A 19413-nucleotide genomic window follows, 5' to 3' on the forward strand; every position below is an offset into this window, starting at 1 on the left:
CAAGATGACACAACAAGTCATGATCTCCCACATTTGATCTTTCGACCAGGTCTAAGCAGGGAACCAGACAACAACAAATCAAGATTGGAGCATACCAAATGCCCACTCGACATCCTTCCTGCAAGCCTCCTGAACCTTCGCAAACCAGACATTCTGGCCTCCTGGCATAGGGTTTGAGATGGTCTTCACAAATGTCGACCATCACGGATAGATGCCATCAGCTAGATATTACCCCTTGTTGTACTGCCGCCCATTGACCTCAAAGTTCACCGGAGGAGAATGGCCTTCAAGAAGCTTGGCAAAGACAGGGGAGCACTGCAGGACGTTGATGTCATTGTGAGTTCCTGGCATCCCAAAGAAAGAGTGCCAAATCTAGAGGTCCTGTGTCGCCACTTCCTCAAGTACCACACTGCATCCACCTTTGGCGCCTTTGTACAACCCCTGCCAAGCAAATGGATAGTTCTTCCATTTCCAATGCATGCAGTCGATGCTTCCAAGCATCCTAGGAAATTATCTTGTTGCATTCTGTGCTAGGATCCGAGCAGTGTCTTCCGCATTAGGTGTTCGCAAGTATTGCGGTCCAAACACTGCCACCACTGCCCTGCAGAACTTGTAGAAACACTCAATGGTGGTGGACTCGTCCATGCGCCCATAGTCGTCGAGTGAATCACCGGGAGCTCCGTATGCAAGCATCCTCATAGCTGTCATGCACTTCGGATTGAGGTGAATCCAAGTATGCCGGTGCAATCCATCTTGCACTTGAAGTAGCTGTCGAACTCCCGGATGGAATTCACAATCCTGAGGAAAAGCTTTCGGCTCATCCGATAACGGCGCCGAAACTTTTTTCTCACCATGCAATGGAGCGTCGGTGAAGTAGTCCGAGTAGAGCATGCAGTAACCTTCCAGACAATGCCGATTCTTTGCTTTCACCCGCCCAGGTGCCGAGCCACCTTGCCACGGCTTTTCACTGCTCGTGAGCAGGCCGGAGAGGGCAGTGAGCACCATGAGATGCTCCTGGTCCTAGATGTCGGCTTTGGCTTCCTCCTCCAGCAATGCTGCGAGCGCCTCCTCATCATCGGAGTCCATCGCTGGGCTGGGCAAATCACCGAGGACCTTGCGGGCGAGGTGGGCGCAAACCTGCCGGTGTACAGGCCCTGCGCGGCCGGAACGCCAGAAAAGTTGTCCGGACGGCGGCGGAGGTGTTGCCTCAGTGAAATCTCTTCTTTTTTCCCGGCGGGAAATGATTTATCTAGCTGCGGTGGGCGGTGGACGGTGCTGGGATCGGTAGGCTGGTGCAGGGTGGCGGCCGAGCGCAGGGGGGTCGGAGGCGAATTTGAGTGGGTGTCTTGACTTTTCACCTGTCAATGTGGCCCCAAGAGCACTTTTCTCTTGCGCCGGAGCCCCCGAGTGCCCCCCCCCAGTGCGCCGGGTTCGGCCTGCGATCACCGGGCGCAAAAACAGCCTGATTCGGCGGAATTCGGCGTCCTGGTGCGCGACTAGGGCGTTTTTTTGGCACCGACGCAGGAAAATCGCCTGGGGAGGGCCTATTGAGGGCGAGACTGGAGATGCTCTAAGAAGTAGCATGCTAGTGGGGGAGGCCATTCACTATCCTCAAGCAGTAGCACAATTTGACAGCAACAAAGCCAGCAGCAACTCGGTGCCATAGCCTCACACACGGGGAAGGTGCCAGGAAAACACCACACACGGCAGCAGGGATAGCTGCCAGGAAACCGCGGAGCGCTGTGTGCGACAACAACGAGAAACGCCAGGGAAGGTCGACGCCATGCATTATGGAAGGTCGGTGAGAGATGCCAGAGCAGGTCACACGTGAGGGATGTGAACATATGTCAGAGGAAATGTCAGAGAAGCTGCACTGCATCCTAGTCATCAATCACTCATCAGTCCAGATCAAAATTTCCATGCAATTCAAATAAATAATGTTACTGCTTCTGAAGATGAACAAGAATAGGGGTCGACTACTACCGCTTGAAGAACAAGAACGAAGGCTGCAAGGGCTATTGGGAGTGGCCGAGATGGTCGGGAAGCAGGCAAGCGGCCTTGCCGTGGGGAGGTGCTGGCATCGACCTTCTCTGCCCTCCAGCGTGACCTGCCCACCCTTCCTATGTGACCTGCCATGTGTCACGCGTTGTGCTCCGACGCGCTTAGGTTTGCGTGCAAGCTCTCCTCCAACAACCGCAGCCAGGGCCTCGAATCACCGGATCCCGCTGCCATATCGTGCCTACAGCGCAGCCGCACCGGGTCTCTACCGTTGATTCACCATTCATCCTCCTCCATGCTTCTTACCCCGCCACCATAGCGGCCACGACTTCCCTGGCCACGGTGGACAGAGGGCGGCGGTGGAGATGGTCGGGTCATAGGGCAGTGACGGAGGTGTTCGGGGTGGAGGGCGGTGAGGGACGGCGGCAGCGCGATCCGCGATGAGGGATGGTGACGGTCGTGCGATCTTCCGTGAGTGCGGCGGTAGCGGCGCAATCTGTGACGAGGGATGGTGACTGACGGTGTCCTGGACTAGGAGGTACTCACCATGTCGTCTCCCAATCAGCTAGATTGGGCCGAGAACCCCCATGGCCGTATACTCATGGGACAGTTCAGACAACCCCTGCCGCATACAAGGAAGACTCCACAAGACTTGGTGCCCAAGATAAGGACTCTCCTAAACCCTAGGCCTCCGGTGTCTTATATAAACCGAGGCCAAGCTAGTCAATAGACAATCACATATTCATTACTACAATCTCGTGGTAGATACGTGTACTCTATGCTACACCCATATGAATACAATCAAAAGCAGCATGTAGGGTATTATCTCATCAAGAGAGCCCGAAGCTCGGTAAAACCTTGTGTCCATGTTACCATCGCTCCAAGACGCCTACCTTAGGACCCCTACTACGAGATACACCGGATATTGAATCGACATTGGTGCTTTTATTGAGAGCCTGCTGGGTGTTCGTCGTGGATCGATGGGATGATCAGGTGATGTATTTTCAGTAAGATTGGTTTCATCTAGATGATGTTTTTTGCAAAATCATTGCAGCCGTGCCGTACTACTTTGCCTGCAGTTAGATCCAGATCAAAAAATTAGCGGCGGCCATGTCCGCGTCTGGCATTACGGATCCGAGTTCGGCGCCGTGGCCGCGGAGATCACGGGCGCCTATGCCTGATACACCAAGGCCGACAGGAACACACCTATGCGGCAACCACAGGGAGATTGATCCTTCCCTTTTTCCTTTATATTTTATTAAGTGTGGAGGTCAGCTACACATCTAACCTTTGGTGTCTCCCGATGCATCTTTTTCATGGAGGATTGATTTGATCCCTGTGAAAAGTAGTACTATAGTAGCACTTGAAGCCGTACTACTACTTTACTAATACTTTCTTATGAAGACCAAGCTACGCACACGCCAAAATAAAAATAGTCGCAGTCCGGCCAACGTGATGGTCCAACCTATTTTTTGTTCGCGGTCTGATGAACACCGTGTTTGGAATCTGCACTGCTATACGAGTCGGGACTTCATCGTGCCTTCATTATCCCGCGCCGATGGTCCGCGTTGAACCAACCTCGGCGGCGCCACTTTACCGCCTTGCCAAGCGCCAACGCCAAGTTTTATTTTTCCTAACTATTCGGTTAGCTCCCAAAATTATTGCACACAAAATTTTTCTGTTGTTTTGCAATGCATTATTTTTGCAGGGGTATTTTGTCGACACTTGTGCACGATGTCGGTCTAGCCATCGTCTGGCCGTCACTGAGGTTGGCTGACCTGTGTCGACATCGCCGCGCCACAACACCGTCACGCCATCGAGCCGACCCCGGCGTTCAGGCCATATTTCTTTAAATTATCTACTTTACTTAAGTTAATTAAGTAGAGGATATTTTTTATAAAGAAAACATATATATTGTCATCCCTGGACTCGCACTATTTTGTCTATGCATGCAATTAACTTACACCGTGCATTACCTAGCGCAACAACGCCCATTGGGTCCGAAGAGAGTTCGGCTCAGCGCAACCATAGGGAGATTTGACCTCCTTTTTTCCTTTCTCCCTTTATATTATTTAATTAAGCAGGTAATGGATTTCGACTGCATCACGTGGTCTCTTCGGCAAGACGACACCGTCATTCCAATCGGCATAAATCAGCTCGCATGATCAACTTGTTGGTCGCGTTGCCATACCGACGTGTTCGGTTGCCTCGGGGACTTCAACATCGCCGAGAAAGCTCTACCTCATCGAGTGTTCGGCGCACAGGCCATATTTCTTTTATTACTCACTTTGCATAAATCATTTATTCTGCAACAATTTTTTTAAAATTTATTATTACTATTATCTCCGATTTGCACTATTTTCTATGCACAGGAAAGCGATCCGGGTCGGGCAGTGTTGCCACCTCGGCGTACTGACATACTACGTCATCTCGGCTGCACGGGGGGCATCATCAACACTTCGTTACCCCACGCCGGGGACTTAGGCGTCACTCTGTCGGCCTGCATTGGCCGTACTATGTCACCACTTCGGATTGTCGAGCTCTTTGCTCCGCCACCTCGGGACCGGCTTGGGGGCTGGGACCTTGCCCCACCGTAAGCTCGGACCGCGTCATCAATGCCGAACACATTAACCAGCTAAGTCGCTTTCGTACTCAAAGTTTTAAAATTTTAAATTTTGTTCGGTCCGACCAAGTGTTATACTTTTTTTTAGCAAAAGTGGTTTGTGAACGACTTCCTTGTCCAAACTTTGTTTGTGACACACAAATTCAAATACCCCGTTTACTCGGGGGCTTCCTTTATAAAGCATTTCCTCTTGCATATGATTATACTTGTACGGCTTCGTTCCTTGTTCGTGTATTACGCCACAATATGCAACATATTGACTTAAGTTGTTCCACAAGCTGGGTTGCCTGGCTCCTGTGCTTACCCCTACGTTCCCGATTGTTCGGCTAGGGAGTAAAGGGAGCACCTCTGCGATTGTCATGACCGGTTCTTCCGAGCTCTGACCTCAGACTGGGTGAAGCCAAAAGCTAGCGCTCTTATTGTTTTCAATCATGGTCAGCACACAACGGAACTCATGAGTACAAAAAATCTATTGCACAAGTCTCATAATGACAGTGAGCACCGAAGAAAGGTATCGGTGGGGGTACTATTTTCTTCGAAGATGCTTCTTACAATTTGTTAGTAATATAGCATAAGTTCCCTGAGCGCGCTTTGTCTGTTACAGCCTTATGGCATGATTGCCTAGTTATCGGAAACACTGTCGATATTCTCGATAGGTGGAGTTCATAACACTTTTCGGTCCTCGACCGAAGAGGGAGAAGCCGACGGTCGGTTAAGACGCGTATAAAGTTCGGGTGAACACAGATGTGATACAAGTACTTCGGTACATACAATCATTTTACATAAAATTCTTTTACCCAAGTCACTCGGGGCTCTTAAATTTATGTGAGCTGTTTTATAATAAGTGTTCTTCTTCTTAGTCGTTGCAAAATCTTTTTTCTATCACTCCTTTTTTCGACATGACTGTGCGGTCAATAGCCGGGGAGCCTAATTTCTCTCTCAAAGCCGCTAAAGTTTGCTAAACTGGCCTAACGAGAAGTACTCCGCCTTCGGGATAGGAGATTGAATCCGTAGGCTGACCCGCTTGAAGTCTTGAGATAGGACGTGTCATGTTAAAGCACGACAGAAGCACAATTTTTTTTTCTAAGACCAATTTTCTGATTGGCACCGAACAATTCATCTAGTTCGGATGTCGAGTTTTTACTGACGTTTTTTTGGTTTTCCAATCCTATGGCACTTTTCAACTATTTGTGTGTTTTCCGCATAAGTCTCGTAGTGCAACGCCGGACACCTTTAGAGATTCGGCAAAAATTCTCAGATATTGCTATATATGCATCAGTTTCGAATTGTGTCTTCGGTAAATAGTTGGGTTGCCTGGCTCCTGTGTTTGCCTCCTATGTTCCGCTTTGTTCGGCTAGGTGTGCAAAGGGAGAACCACTGCGATTGTGCTTCCAGCTCGCATGGTTAAGCACCGTAGTGGAGAAAGCCGAAAACTGACTATCACAATAAGCATAAACTGGTCAGCAGTCTGATGATTGTATTAAATGATGGGCCGTTCATAACATTGGCCGAAGTGTTTACGGCTTGACCTTGGCTGTCGTCGAACACTAAGCGGTGGGCTACTTGCTGGCCTCCCAACTTTAAGATCCTATGACTAAGTGAAAGTTATAAAGCCTGCATATCTGATTGCCTCCTTTCCGCCAACACAACCGCCTTCGGGCACCGAGACATCAGCTAATGGTTGTTTTGTTATTTTGGAAACACCCTGTGTAGCATCTACAAGGGGGTAGAAGCCGACGATGGGCCACTTTCAGATTATAAACGGTCGCAACGGAAGTGAAAATTTGGGTTCATCTAGACCACTGAGTTCGGAAGCTTTTCCCGAACTAAATCCTCAGTATTTTCCTCCCACATTGATCGGAGCTGAGGTTTCATGATCATGCTTAGCATGACAACCAAAGAAAGGAACCGATAGTGGGATTATTTTCTTTGAACGATGTTTCTTATAAAACAATAATATAACATGTCTCTCCGCGTACCTTTGTTTATAAAACCATATGGCGGGATTGCCTTGTTTGCCATAAATCTTTGCCTTCATAAAGGCTTTATAAAGCGGGATAAACACTCCCCGGCTACAGGCCGAGGATGTTGAAACCGATGGCCGGTCAACAAAGTTTTGTACAATGCGGATCTGAGCATTGATGATGTAAAGTGCTTAGATACATAGAATCATTGCACATAATTTGTGATTTTACTTTGGATATCGATCCTTAATTCGGCCACCCGTGCCCACATTAAGGCTCGGGGGCTACTGGGCTTCGTGCTTATTATTTACAAAGATTAAAGGGGTACATCGATCCCCTGATCTGGTGTCGCCACCCGACCAGTGTCTCGGGGGCTACTGCATTGCCTATCCAATGCAGAAAATTTAAAGTGCAATATAGTTTTCGAGGATATTATTATCCTCAGGTTGGTTGGCCGCACCCAACCTGAGTCTCGAGGACTTTGCACACCACGTTTCTATTCCTATGTATGCTGCCGAGCTAGGAGTTGATCCTCAGGCCGATTTCGCGCATCGACCTGAGTCTCAGGGGCAACTAGGATCAACGGTTTCATGTTTTCCTTCAGGTGCATCTTGGGTTTTAGACCTACGCGCACACCTTGAGGGTTACTGGCTATATATTTTGGCAGAGAATAAATTGCACCAATCAAAAAATCAGCCCGCAGTCAGGGGTGGTGCACCACCTCGGAAGCAGTCCGGCATTAAGCTCGGGCGCCAGTGGCTGGCTCCATAGAGGGCATTTCCGGCATTAAGCTCGGCTAAACTCCTTCAACTTTTTGAACCCAGATGATCTATGACATCTCGGATATAGTCCGACGTTGGAGCTCGGATATAGTACGGCGTTGGAGCTCGGATATAGTCCGGCGTTGGAGCTCGGATACAGTCCGGTGTTAGAGCTTGGATACATTCCGACGTTGGAGCTCGGAAGCAGTCTGGCGTTGGTGCTTGGCTGCAAAAGATACCTCGAATGCAATCCAGCATTGGAGCTCGGATGCAAGAGGACACTGCCGCCCGGGAATAACTTCAAACCTGAGGTGTGGCATAATAATAACAAGGCATTGATAAAGGCCGGAAACTTAAAGGGGCTCCTCGGATACCCGACATATAAACTCTTCGGATTTACTTCGCGATCCTCAAGGTCGAAGATGAGAAGATTTGTTGAACCATTTTTCAAGACCGACGACCGAAGATGAAGAACAGTTCGGAAGAATCAGGAGTGTCCCCAACTTGAAGACCGGTTCAGGGGGCTACTGACGGTGTCCTGGACTAGAGGGTACTCACCACGTCGTCTCCCAATCAGCTAGATTGGGCCGAGGACCCCCATGGCCGTATACTCATGGGCCAGTTGGGACAACCCCTGCCGCATACAAGGAAGGCTCCACAAGACTTGGCGCCCAAGACAAGGACTCTCCTAAACCCTAGGCCTCCAATGTCTTATATAAACCGAGGTCAGGCTAGTCAATAGACAATCTCATATTCATTACTACAATCTCGTGGTAGGTACGTGTACTCTGTACTACACCCATATGAATACAACCAAAAGCAACATGTAGGGTATTATCTCATCAAGAGAGCCCAAAGCTGGGTAAAACCCCGTGTCCATGTTACCATCGCTCCAAGATGCCTAGCTTAGGACCCCTACTACGAGATACGCCGGATATTGAACCGACAGTGACGGCTGCGGTTGGGAGCGGTGGCGCGTTCTGGGCGGTGAGCCGGTGACAGTGGCGCTAGTTGGGGATGAGGGCGATGGGGGGTCGTGGGGATCGGGTAGGTTAGGGAAGTTTGATGGGTGGGTCGTGGGGATGGTACAAGTCGTGGGCTTTTTTTTGATTCAGTACCAGTTCTGGAGGACCTCATCGCAGCTCTATATAGGGAGCACTGTGATCAGTATAACTATTCTAATCCCAGGATCAGAATAGTGCTACCCTATATCAAGTGAGTAAATTGAAACTAGATTGTGATCTATATCAGGTGAGTAAATCATGCTCGGTAATATAGTTATGTTGTAAACTAGAGAAAGATGGTGATGTTTTAATTATTGAGGTTGTACACCTGTATAGCTGTCAGGACCCCGACTCAATGCCACATCGATCTAGCATGTAACACCTCATATCACTTTGCGGCCTCACGCACGGTATTCCCACGGGTGTCGCCTTACCTTTGCCCGGGACCGTTTGCGCCTTCTGGGACACGTATATGATAGTGTCGCTAGCATCCATTTGATAAGGAGCCCGGGCTGACATGGCTAGTCATACACCCAAAGTGGCACAGACTTATAGGGACAGGCATCCATGACCCAGCATCGAACGTGTCGGTCATCAGCGAGTGAATCCAGGCTGTAGCACTGGGCTAGTAGGACTCCGGTGAACCGGGCTGTAGCAGGCTAACAGGACTCCGGTATTCATCGCGTGACATTTCCCCGAAGGGACAGACACATGAACGAAGAAGGACACATGCCGGCCAGCCTAAGTGCTCCGGAGCAGTAGCAAGCTACCATGGCTCGGTGGAAACACTAGGAGACATTTCCCGGTAAGAGAGGCTACTAAAGATAAACAACTAGATAGTCAGATCCCACACATACCAAGCATTTCAATAACATACACACAATATGCTCGATATGTGCAAACACAACATGGCATCACAACATGACTCTACGACTCAAGTATTTATCCAATAGGCTCCGAGGAGCGAGATATTACAAACATGGGTCTGATGACCCAACAATCAGAGCATACAATTCAAAGCACATGCGGAAGCTTAACATGTGTGAGTACAGACAACTATAAATGAAAAAGGCTGAAAAGCCTGACTATCTACCAGATCCTGCCGAGGGCACAAGATCGTAGCTGAGGTAACAAGCTAAACGTCGAAGTCCACGTGGAACTACTAGCGAGACCGAAGTCTCTTTGCAAAAACATAAATTAAGCAACGTGAGTACAAATGTACCCAGCAAGACTTACATCAGAACTAACTACATATGCATCATTATCAACAAAGGGGTGGTGGAGTTTAACTGCAGCAAGCCAGCTTTGACTCGGTGGCTATCCTGAACTACGACTGCAAGCGACTCTTTGAGGTGGCGCACACGAGTCCACATATTCACCATATCAATACACCACTATGGATCCGCTCCCGTCTCCCTACGAGAACGCCATCCATAGCACTCACGCTTATCTTGCGTATTTTAGAGTATCCACTTTCACTTGTCTATGAACTGATATAAGCAACCCAGAAGTCCTTTACCGCGGACACGGCTATTCGAATAGATGATATTAACCCCGCAGGGGCGTACTTCTTCACACACGCTCTCACCACTTACCGCCGTTTACACGACATGTACTCGGCAACCTTCAAGCGGAAGCCCAACGTGGGTGTCGGCCACGGCCTGCCTAAACACTCAAGTCTCTAGTCCAGGTTTATCGCCTATTCGGGTTCCATCCATGAGGAGATCCGGCCGGAGTTTCGCTCACAGCCCCAAACGATGTGAACAGGGTTCCGTGACACCAAACGGGCGCCCGGTTTACTCGGCCACGTGCCTACCGCATCACAGCCCACCCCTACGGTCAGCGCTGCGCACGGCCTCCAGCATACTACAAACACCAGAAACTACTTGCAACTCCTGGACAGAGGACAAGGGTGATTAAGAAGCCGAGAGGGTCCATTGGTTTCGGGCCCAATGCGTGGTAGTAGCTGAATCATGGATCACAAACATAGAACTCAGTTCCTGAGGATGGCTGCAATGAGACAGCCCACCATGTACTCCTACATGGCCTCTCACCGCTACCTTTACCAAATCGTGTTCACACACTTAGCTCACACACAGTAGGACATGTTCACACGCCTCTGATTCATCCCCGATGAATCAGACCTGACTCAACTCCAAGCAGTAGCAGGCATGACAAACAAGCAAGAATGAGTAGGCACAACAGGGCTCAAACAACTCCTACTCATGCTAGTGGGTTTCATCTATTTACTGTGGCAATGACAGGTCATGCAAAGGATAAAGGGGTTCAGCTACCGCAGCAAGTAACAGATGAATCGGTGTTGTCCTAATGCAGTAAAAGAGAGCAGGAGCGAGAGAGTGGGATTTTATCGGAATGAACAAGGGGTTTTTGCTTGCCTGGCACTTCTGAAGATAACATTGAGTCTTCATCAGTGTCAACGATCACATCATCGGTATCACGTCTATCGAGAGGGGACAAATACCGGCAACACAGAAGGGAACACAATCAATGCAATGCACAATATGATGCATGATCATGACATGGCAAAATGAATGTGTTTTGGGCTAATGCAACTAGCAACAGATTAAATGAAGTTGGTTTGAATACAAGATTCAAATTCAAACTCCATATGTGATTATTCAAATGCCATTTAATTGATTTGTGTTAAACAGCAGCTATAAGTTGTTCTAACATGCATGAAAATGGTACAGATGGATTCCTTGAATTTTTCTGATAATTTTTCATATATAAATTATTTAATTTGGAGTTACGGTTAATTTTCTATGATTTATTGAAGTTTAGGGCATTTTCTGAAATTTCCTGAATAATAATAAATCCAGAAATGAATTATGGCGTCAGCACCACGTCACTGTGACGTCAGCAGGGTCAACTGGGCTGGCTCGGGTCAAACCTGACGTGTGGGGGCCACACGTCAGTGACACAGGACCTAATCCCGGTCAAACCCAGCGCTGACTGGGGTTTGACCAGGGGTGGGGCCCACAGTCAGTGGCCTAGGGGGTTGGTTAGTGCGTCATTAGTGGCTAATGACAGCGCCACGTCACTGGCCACCGGAGTTCGGCCGGCGGCGACCCGAAACGCGGCGGAAGTTCACCGGGGTTGCGCTACGGGCGGCGGCTGGACGCGCGAAGGCCACCAGAAGGTAGCCCGTACACGGCCGCACCTAGCTGGCTGCACGAGGGGCCGCGGGGTGGCCGGAGACGACAGCGGCGAGCACTTCCGCGGTGGCCGAAGTTCGGGCGCGAACGGTGGCGAAGCTACGGTGCACTAGAGGAGAAAACGAGGAGGGCTACGTGCTCCTGGGGGTTCACCGAGCACGGTGACGTGCTCAGGCGCAGGCTGCGGTGGCCCTGGCCACGGTGGCGCCATGGCCGGCGGCGATGGGGTTTCGGTCTTGGTGGATAACCTAGCTACGGCGCGCGAACGACAAAACAGAGAGGTGGAAACGGATGGAGAGCTCACGTAGACCCTGTAGAGGTGGACGGCGAGCTTGAGGGAGGCCGGACGGGGACGAATTTGACGGCGGCGATCCGCGGTGGCCGAGGAGGGGAACGGCGAAGCTGGCCCCATCCAGGGCTTCCTGCGCCTTCCGTCTTGGTGAGGAGGAAGAGGGAGGACCGGCGGAGCTTTGGGAGGCGTCGGGGAGACGAGGCGGTGGTTGTGGCCGCGGCGAACGGCGTCGGTGGCGACGGGGCTCCGCTCGGTGGAAGAGAGAGGGAGCCAGAGAAGGGGGGAGAAGGCACGGGGAGAGTGCGAGGCCTAGGAGGGTGCGTGGCGTCGCGGACGGGGTCCAGGGCGTCGAGAGGAAGCAGGAGGTGGCCAGGGGAAGCAGGAGGTGGCCGAGGCCTCTCGGGCGCGCGCCACACCTCGCCTCTGCCTACTGGCAGAGGAAGACGACAGGGGGGGGGAAGTGGAGATGGGCTGGGCCGTGCTGCTGGGCGAGGTGGGCTACCAGGTGAGCGCCAGGTAGTCCTTCTCTCTCTTTCTATTTCTGTTTTTATTTATCTATTTTGTTATGTGTTGTTTTAGTTTAGTAAAATACTAAACCATTTTATAAAATCCTGAAAATAGTTATGTGGCTAGAGTTAAAATATACCAAACCACATAAAATGTTCCAGTAATTATTGGACATATATTATTTATATATCAAATATATATCCAATGCAAATAGCTATTTATTTAATTCAAAGGCCTAAAATAATTAACTCTGAGATACCAAAAATATTGTTTTGAGTTTTACCTCTTTGCAATATTTTCAGAGACTAAGAGGAACATTTTCTTGGACTTCTTTGAGGAGATTTTAATGTTGATCATTTTAGAAGGTTTCTGAGGCTTTGAGAATTCCTCAATTCAAATTTCATTTGAATTAAAACATGATGCTCACATGAGGTCTAGCCTAGTGCATAAAAGGACCAGGGATGTGACAATAGCTAATGATGGTGTTATCTTTCCCTAATAATAAAGCGATTATCGTTTCTGCCAGCCCGCTCACAGTCGTCGCGCTTTTTACTAAAACCTCCCTCTGTTTTTCAGTCATCCAACCCGCAGTCCTTTTTTAACTGAGAAAACGTTTCATTCAGGAAAGAGATGAAGAAAAGAGAAGGAGAAGGGGGAACAAGTTGAGGGAGGCAGTCCCGGCGGTGGCGGTGGCTCGGACCGGCTCAGCAAGGAGATCTTCTCCATCCTCAAGTCCAACTTCCAGATTGACGCGCGGGCGCTGGAGCCGGCAGGGGCGTGTTCGGCGGGGCATGTGCTCTCCATCGACTGAGGCGCGTGCTCTCCATCGACTGGGGTGCGGACGGCGGCGTGCTCGGCGTGGCCGCGCTGGTCAAGCTCGTACGCCAGCTGCAGGAGCTGTCCGGGAAGCCCAAGGCCCGCATCTTGGACTACTTCGACATGGTGGCAGGGTCCGACGCCGACGGCTTCATAGCGGGTGTGTTGTTCGCGCGCCGGCGCCGGATGCCGGTGGATGTAGCATGAAACGTCGTGGCCAAGAACCGCAAGGTATTGAGATATGTATTTAGCACATGTATTCTTGTACTCCAAGTCTCCTCCTTGTGTATAGTTGAGGATATGACTTGCCCTTTGTACTATATATACTTGTGCATATGCACCCATCAATACATTGAGAGTTGCATCCTATTCCTCTACATTGTATCAGCCTAACCATCGATCCCAGCCCTAGTCGTGCCGTCGTCGCCTCTCCTGGCCGTTGCAGCTCCCGCTGGTCCGCCCCACCGCCTCCCCAGCCGCCGCGCCGCCTGCCCCCCCCTCCACCCCTCCCACCCCGCCGCGCCTCCTCCCTCCTAACCTTCCCTGCTGCGCACCACTGCTCCACCCTGAGCCGTCCCCTTCCCAAAACCCTAAAACCCTAACCGAACCCATCCCGCGCCGCCATTTCCCTTGCTGCCATGTCGGCCCTCGGGACCTCCTCCTCCTCCTCCTCCGGCGCTCCCCCTAGCAACCCGTTTGATTCTTCCTACGGGTCCGAACCCGATGAGCCCCAAGCCACCGACATCCGCAACATCCACCTCACCGATCACGTCCCCATCATCCTCTCCCACACCTCCGCAAACTACTATGCCTGGAAAACCTACTTCAATCTCCTCTTCTGTGAGTATAACCTTCGTGATCATGTGGACGGTCTCGCCAACTTCTTCGCCGGCAACCACGGCGCCAACTGGCTCGCCATCGATGCCACCCTCATCCGGTGGTTCTTCCTCACTGTCTCTCCGGACATCTTCCACACCGTCGTTCGCGATGGGGGTGATGCCTACACGAGTGTGGACCAAGATCAATGGCCTCTTCACCAACTACAAGCTTCAACGGGTTGTTTTCTTGCAGCAGGAATTTTTTGGGTGTCATCAAAACGACTCCATCATCGACGCCTACTGTCTTCGGCTCAAGACCCTCTCCGATGAGCTCAACGACGTCGGGTTCAAGGTGGGCGATGAGCTTCTCCTCTCGATGCTCACCGCCAGCCTCAATGAGGACGTCGACAACGTCGCCTCCAACCTCACCCTCATGGCCAACCCTACTTACAAGTGGGCGGTGGCCTATCTTCGTCTTGAGGAGCGGAGGATGAAGCACCTCCGCACCCGTGCCATCCACACCGCTCTTGCTGTCGGCCTCTCCAACGGCGCCTCTACACCACCCTCGGCGCCTCGCCCTTCTGCCGTCCCGCAGCCCACGCCGGTGCCTCAGCCGCCCCAACCACCGCGCAACGGTGGGAACGGCGGCAACCGTCGCTGCGGTCGCAATGGTCAACGCCAAGGAGGCAGGAAAGGTGGCAGCGGTGGCCAACCTCCCCAGCAGCAGCCCCCGCCACCCTGGGTCGGCGGCTACAATCCCTGGACGGGGGTCATGCACGCATACAACATGCCGGTGCCGCGGCCCCCTGCCCCGGGTATCCTCGCCCCCCGCCCGAGCACGCACCAGGCGCTCTTGCCCGCGCCTCTCGGCGCCTACGGCGGCGCTCCTGCCCCTCCTGTCGCGCCTTCCTACGGCGCGTATGGCGCCCCCGGCGTGTACGACGCCTCCTACTACGACCCGACCCTCCTAGCGATGCTGCAGCAGCCGCCACCCTACTCTGGTGGTGGCGGCGATTGGATTATGGACTCCGGTGCCACCGCTCATATGTCCGCTCATCCGGGTAATCTCTCCTCCGTCCATCCCAGTTCCACTCCCTCCTGCATCATCATCGGCAACGGTGTTGGTCTTCCCATCTCTCATGTCGGTTCTGCACCTTTTCCCTCTAACTCTAGACCTCTCTCTCTCTTAATAATGTCATTGTTTCTCCTCATCTTATTCAGAACTTAGTTTCCGTTCGTAATCTTTCTCGTGATAACTCTACAACTATGGAATTTGACGAAGTTGGCTTTTCTGTTAAGTACACTCGCACCAGGATGATTCTTCACCGCTGTGACAGTCCCGGCGACCTCTACCCAGTTCAGTCGGCGTCATCTCCGGGTGGTCCTCAAGCTCTTTCCGCCAGCGTCGATGTTTGGCATGCTCGTCTTGGGCATCCTAGCACTTCTTCACTTCGTCAAAAAATGAGAGGATTTTCTTTTTCATGTAATAAAACGGCCGCTCACTCCTGTGAAGCCTGCCGGTTAGGCAAACATGTTCGCCTTCCTTTTACTTCCTCTTCCACAGTTGCTTCCTTTCCGTTTGAGTTAATTCACAGTGATGTATGGACATCTCCAGTACCCAGTAATTCTGGTTATCTTTACTATCTTGTTATACTGGATGATTACTCTCACTTTGTGTGGACATTTCCTCTTTGTAGGAAATCCGATGCTGCCGCCACCCTCATTGCATTTTATGCTTATGTCTCCACACAGTTCGGGCGACTCATACTCGCACTTCAGACCGACAACGGGAAAGAATTCGACAACCTCACCATTCGCCACCTTCTTTCCTCCCACGACACCGTGTTTCATCTCACGTGTCCATACACCTCCCAGCAGAATGGCCGTGCCGAGCGCATCCTTCGCACCCTTAATGAGTGTGTGCATACCCTTCTTTTCCATGCTTACATGCCCTCTCGGTTTTGGCCAGACGCCCTCGCCACCTCCACCCTACTCCTTAACCTCCGACCATGACGTCCGCACTGGAACTATGTGCCTCACCATCTCTTATATGGCACTCGTCCCTCCAACGATGGTCTCCGTATTTTTGGTTGCCGTTGTTACCCCAACACCACCGCCGCCACACCTCATAAACTCGCTCCTTGTTCCGTTCCATGTGTCTTCCTTGGTTACCCGGCCAACACTAAGGGTTATTGCTGCTATGACCCCGTGTCTCACCATGTCATCACCTCTCGGCACGTGTACTTTGATGAGTTTGTGTTTCCCTTTGCACAGGAACATGTGGCGCCATCTTCCCCTCTTGCGGCGGGTTCTCCTCCGCGCCGCCGCCCGCTGCCGGCCTTGGGTGCCCCGGCGCCCGCAGTGCCCTCCTCCGGATCAGGGACGTCCGCGGTTCCCTCCTTCGGCTCGACGCCCTTGTTGCCTGGAGCCGCGTCGATGTCTCGGACCCCCGCCATGCATTCTAGGCCGCATGCTGGGTTGGCCTCGCCTGGCGCTGCCCCGACCCTGCCTCGGTCGCCTGCCTCAACCTCGCCTCGGTCGCCCATTGGCGCGACCGCTGCTCCCGACGCTGCAGCCTTGCCTCCAGCTCGGTCCGCCTCTCCCGTGGACGTTGTGGATGCCACGGCGGCTTCTGGCGGTGCACCTACAGCCTCGCTGCCACCCGCGGCAGCTCCGATGGCCGGGCCTGTCACACGCTCGCGCACCGGTGTCTTCCGCCCGAGCTCGCGCTATCCTACGGATGACTACATCTGCACCACCTCGACGTCCGCTCCTTCTCCGCTGCCGTCCTCGGTTCAGGTCGCTCTTCGCGATCCTCTATGGATGGCCGCGATGCAGGAGGAGTTCGACGCTTTGCAGTGGAACCGGACTTGGCAGCTTGTTCCCCATCCCCGGCACGCCAACGTGATCACCGGGAAGTGGGTCTTCAAACACAAGCTTCGTCCCGATGGCACCCTTGACTGCTATAAGGCGCATTGGGTCGTTCGTGGTTTCCGTCAACACGCCAGTGTGGACTTCACCGACACCTTCGCTCTGGTTGTTAAGCCCGGGACGATCCACACTGTTTTACAGTTGGCAATTTCTCGTGCCTGGCCGGTTCATCAGATGGACGTCTCCAACGCTTGACATCTTGAGGAGCAGGTCTTCTGTAAGCAGCCCACGGGGTTTGTTGACCCGGCGTGTACTGATCATGTGTGCCTGCTCTCACGCTCATTACATGGGCTCAAGCAGGCTCCTCGTGCCTGGTACCAGCGCATCGCAGCGTTTTTTCATCAACTCGGCTTCCGCTCTACATGCTCCAATGCTTCGTTGTTTGTTTATCACCAGGGCACCGACACGGCGTATTTGCTTCTCTATGTTGACGACTTCATCCTGACAGCATGCACTTCTGGGCTTCTTCACCGGCTTATTGATCGTCTCCGTGCTGAGTTTGCCATCAAGGAATTGGGTCCGTTGCACTACTTCCTCGGTGTTGAGGTGGTGCACCGTCCTGATGGTTTCTTCCTTCATCAAGGAAGTACGCTCATGAGCTCCTCGACCGTGCTGGGATGCTTAATTGCAAACCGGCCGCCACTCCTGTCGACACGAAGGCCAAGCTCTCCGCTACTGATGGTACTCCCGCCTCCGATGTTGCCTTCTACCGGTCCATTGTTGGTTCTCTCCAGTACCTCACTCTGACTCGGCCGGAGCTTCAGTACGCGGTTCAGCAGGTCTGCCTCCATATGCATGCTCCTCAAGACGTTCACTGGACTGCCGTTAAGCAGATTCTCCGCTACATCCGCGGTGCTATGGATCTTGGACTTACTCTACGTGCCTCCACTGCCACTGATCTGGTTGCCTACTCCCGCCGACTGGACTGGCTGCCCGGACACCCGTCGCTCTACTTCGGATTACTGCATCTTCCTTGGACCATCCCTGGTGTCGTGGTCGTCCAAGCGGCAGCCCACCGTCTCGCGGCCTAGCGCCGAGGCTGAGTACCGCGCTGTGGCTAACATTGTTGCTGAGTGCTCCTAGCTTCGTCAGCTTCTTCACGAGCTCTCGTGTCCTGTTGATAAGGCCACAGTAGTCTACTGCGGCAACGTCTCCGCCGTTTACCTCTCCGCCAACCCGGTTCATCATCGTCGCACCAAGCACATTGAGCTTGATATCCATTTTGTTCGCGATCAGGTGGCTCTTGGCCTTGTTCGTATTCTACATGTTCCCACCTCCCAACAATTTGTCGATATCATGATCAAAGGCTTGCCTAGGAAGTCCTTCGAGGAGTTCCGGTCCAGTCTCTGCATCAGCAACGGTGTTGCTTTGACTGCGGGGGATGTTAAGATATGTATTTAGCACATGTATTCTTGTACTCCAACTCTCTTCCTTGTGTATAGTTAAGGATATGACTTGCCCTTTGTAGTATATATACTTGTGCATATGCATCCATCAATACATTGAGAGTTGCATCCTATTCCTCTACACAAGGTGTTCTTCGGGCGCCACGGTCGCGGCGGCCTCTTCTCCCGGCCCGAGGCTGTGTTCAGGAAGGTGTTCGGCGACCTCACCATGCGCGACGCTGCCAAGACGCTGCTGGTACCCTAATACGATATGGCCATGGCCGCGCCGTTCGTCTTCTCCCGCGCAGACGCCGTCGAGGCCGATGCGTTCGACTTCCCGCTCTGGCAGGTCTGCGCGGCCGCGTGCGGGGTGGGGCCGGCCAAGGTAGCGTCCCTTGACGCGACGGGCGCTGGCGTGGCCAACCCGACGCCGTGGCCGTCACCCAAGTGCTCCACAACAAGCGTGAGTTCACCCGAGGCTGGGTGTCGTTCTGCAGTGCAGATTGTCTAATTGGGTTTCTGAAAGCGTCGTCCACATCTGCTACTTCATGGGTCCATACACTGGGAACTCACGCGCGAGAACTTCCTGCTCGCCAGATTCGACTTCGGTTTCTCTGCCTTCATCGAAGAAGGTCCGCACATTGCCTCAAACGGTTTCTTGATTACACTCATGACATGATTAACAGTACAGTAGTCTCATGCGTTGAACTCAGAACACTACAATACGAACATATATTTTCCAAGCATAAATTAATGCAGAAGTTGTTGCAACGGGAGGGGGTAATTGTAATTCATATACACATTTCAGCTCAACAACCATATAATGCATCTTTTCTGAACAAATACACGAAAATTGTACAAGTACATTGGCAGAAGTGCATACCATGCATGCAGCTCAATAATGACCGATGACATTCTGAAGCCTATTTTTTGCAGATGTGGTGGAGCCTGAGCTTGATAGTTTCGAGTATCTCCATGTCTTTCGGGTCAAAGTTAGGTTAGCTCTATATACGAGCGGGCATTTTATTCTTTGGGAGCAAGCAAGAATCAATATATTCTCTCGCAATATTATCCCCTTCTTTCGCATGTCTTCCTATAATCCCCCTGCAGATGGCATGACTAGCTAGATTCAGAACAG

The 19413-nt window shown here is 52.0% G+C and overlaps 1 pseudogene; it reads left to right on the top strand.

Annotated features, from left to right (window-relative positions):
- The first annotated feature begins 909 nt into the window (after positions 1–909).
- LOC123039468 (patatin-like protein 3) lies at positions 910–19227 on the top strand (annotated as a pseudogene).
- The last annotated feature ends 186 nt before the right edge of the window (positions 19228–19413 follow it).

Source organism: Triticum aestivum, chromosome 2B (assembly GCF_018294505.1).
Source record: "Triticum aestivum cultivar Chinese Spring chromosome 2B, IWGSC CS RefSeq v2.1, whole genome shotgun sequence".
Taxonomy (NCBI): Eukaryota; Viridiplantae; Streptophyta; class Magnoliopsida; order Poales; family Poaceae; genus Triticum; species Triticum aestivum.